At 34.0% G+C, this 2,892-nt stretch overlaps 1 non-coding gene across 1 annotated transcript; it reads right to left on the bottom strand.

Moving 5' to 3' along the window:
- Positions 1-1,723: 1,723 nt before the first annotated feature.
- On the bottom strand, positions 1,724-1,830 carry LOC125911984 (U6 spliceosomal RNA). The gene has a single exon (XR_007454559.1). It is a non-coding gene; the product is annotated as a U6 spliceosomal RNA (small nuclear RNA).
- Positions 1,831-2,892: the final 1,062 nt, after the last annotated feature.

Genomic DNA, 2,892 nt, shown 5'->3' with positions numbered 1-2,892 from the left:
CTTGACATGGGCTTGAACCATCAGACGGAGGGATCATGACCTGAGCCGAAGTCAGATGCTTAACTGAGCCACCCAGGCATCCCAGTCTTATCTCTCTTTTTGCTTGATTAAGCTAGCTAAAGGTTGGTCATTTTGTTAATCTTTTCAATAAAGCAACTTTTGTTGATTTTCTCTGTTGTTTCTCTATTCTCTATTTCATTAAAAATTTTTTTTTTTATTTACTTTTGGGAGAGAGAGACAGAGAGCCAGTGAGGGAGGGGCAGAGAGAGGGAGACACAGAATCCAAAGCAGGCTTCAGGTTCCGTGCTGTCAGCATGGAGTTCAATGAGAGGCTCTAACCCAGGAACCATGACATCATGACCTGCGCTGAAGTCAGATGCTTAGCCCTCTGAGCCACCCACGTGCCCCAATTCTCTATTTCATTTATTTTTAGTCCAACCTATATTATTTACCTCCCTCTGCTTGCTTTGGATTTAGTTTGCTTTTGTTGTTCTAGTTCCTTAAGGTGGAATGTTGTTACTGATTTTAGATTTTTTTTTCTTTTTTAAGATAGGCAATTACAGTTATAAATTTCCCTCTACATACTGTTTTCACTGTATCCCTAAGATTTGCTATGTTGTGTTTTCCTCAAAGTATTTTCTAACTTCCTTTGTGATTTCTTTTTTGGCCCTGTGATTATTTATGATTGTGTTTAACTTCCATTTGTAAATTTGTTTAACTTCCTTCTGTTATTAATTTCTAGTTTCATTTATTGTGATTGGAGAGCATACGTCACATAATTTCAGTCTTTTAAAATTTATTGACACTTGTTTTATGGCCTAACATACGTTCTACCTTGGTAAATGTTTCACATTTACTTGAGAATATGTATTCTGCAGTTGTTGAATGGAAGGCTCTATAGGTCTGTTTGTTAGTTGAATTATAGTGTTGTTCAAGTCTTCTATTTGCTTGATGATTTTTTTGTTTAGTTGTTCTACCATTATTGAAAGTGAGATATTGATAATTCTGACTATTGTTGAATTGACCATTTTCTCTTCAATTATGATAGCTTTTGCTTCATAAATTTGGTGTGTATATGTTTATGGGTATTATATCTTCTTGATGAGTTAATTCTGTTATTATCAAATGTGTTTCTTAGGCTCTAGAAATAATTCTTGTCTTAAAGTCTACTTTGTCTGATATTAGTATAGCCATTCTAGGTCTCTTTCGGTTATTGTTTACCTAGTATATCTTTTCTCATACTTTTATTTTCAACTTCTTTGTGTCTTTGAATAAAAGTGTGTCTCTAATAGATAGCATATAGTTGGGTTTTGGGTTTTTTGTTTTGTTTTGTTTTAAGCTATCCTAAAAATCTCTCCCCTTTAATTCAATCCCTATTAATATAATGAATTTACTCATAAAGTCAAGTTTATTCTTGCCATTTTTCTATTTGTGTTCTAAATATATTTTTTTATACTTCCTCCATAACTGATGACTTTTGTTTTAAAAGAATATTTTCTAGTGGACTATTTTAATGTCATTATTTCTCTTACTATATTTTTTGAGTTGTTTTCTTAGTGGTGTCTATGAGTGCTCAATTATCTTAATTCATAACAATCTAGTTTAGATTAATACCAATTTCATTGTAATAGTATACAAAACTTTGCTCTTATATTAGTTCAACCTCTCCCCTCATTTGTGCAGTAAATTGCATCTTTATAGACTGTGTGCCTATCAACACAGAAAGTATAAGGAATACTTTATACATGTATAAGTTATACTTGCACAGGGGCCATACTAGTCTTGTTTGTATTGTTCCAATTTCAGTATATATGCTGCCAAATTGGGCATAATATGATCTAATATTGGCATTAAAAACTACTCTGATTTCAGTGTGAAAAATGAACCAAAGAGGAGACCAGTCTGGAGGTGAGAAGACCAGTTAGAAAATGCTGAAGTAAATCAGGTAAAAGATGAAAGAGGTCTGATCTAGATTCAGCACTAGTTTATTGGAGAAGAAATGTAGGCAACTTAACAAATTTGAAAGATATTTAGAAGATAATATCAACTAGCCTTGGCAACTGGATGTATAGTTGAGTGAAAGGAGAGACAAAATGACTAATTCTCTGAGAGAATTATGGTGCTATTCACAGATAAGGATAACATTGAAATAGGAGCTTTGGGGAAAAATACAATGAGTTCAATTTTAGACTTTTTAAATTTGTGATGCTAGTAGGATATTTAAATGAAAATAGGAGAGTTCACTAAAGATGGGGTATCTAGGTTTGAAACTTAAGTGAGCGATAGGAGCTGTGAGTAAATATTTGAAAGTGATTAATATGCAGATAGTAATGAAAGTCTTGAGAGTTTATTAGACTGTCCAATGAGAGTGTATGAAGTGATGATAGGAAAGGACCAAAGGTTGAAACCAAAGGAATAGTGATGTTTTGAGTTTGAGGATTCATCACAAGAAAATGAGAATAGCTCTAGAAGTAGCCAGAAAACAAGAAGAGTGTGTTGTCATGGAAGTTGAAAGAAGAGAATATTTCAAGAATTGAGATGTCACGTAAACTAAGGACCGTATTGTTTTTATTGGAGTTAGCAATAAGGAAAGCCATTAATTACAGTAGCATATTAAAGAGATCTGCAAATTCTCTGCTATTCCTCCCATCAAGAGATAAAATCATTTTCTCTTCTCTTGAATCTGGACTGTATAGAGCTTATATTGACCAATAAAATGTGGCAGAAGTGAGGTTGTTTAACATCTGCGACTGGAGAGCTTCTGCTTTCACAAACTTAAAACATTCCCTCCTCAAGCTTAGCTTTCATGCTGTGGGAAGCCCACATATGGAAGAGCCATGAAAAGGAGTCGCTTCCAGCTAAGCTCCCAACCAAGAGTCAACACCACCTGCC

Source organism: Panthera uncia (genome assembly GCF_023721935.1).
Source record: "Panthera uncia isolate 11264 chromosome C1 unlocalized genomic scaffold, Puncia_PCG_1.0 HiC_scaffold_3, whole genome shotgun sequence".
Taxonomy (NCBI): domain Eukaryota; kingdom Metazoa; phylum Chordata; class Mammalia; order Carnivora; family Felidae; genus Panthera; species Panthera uncia.
This window is presented reverse-complemented; position numbering and strand designations above follow the sequence as displayed.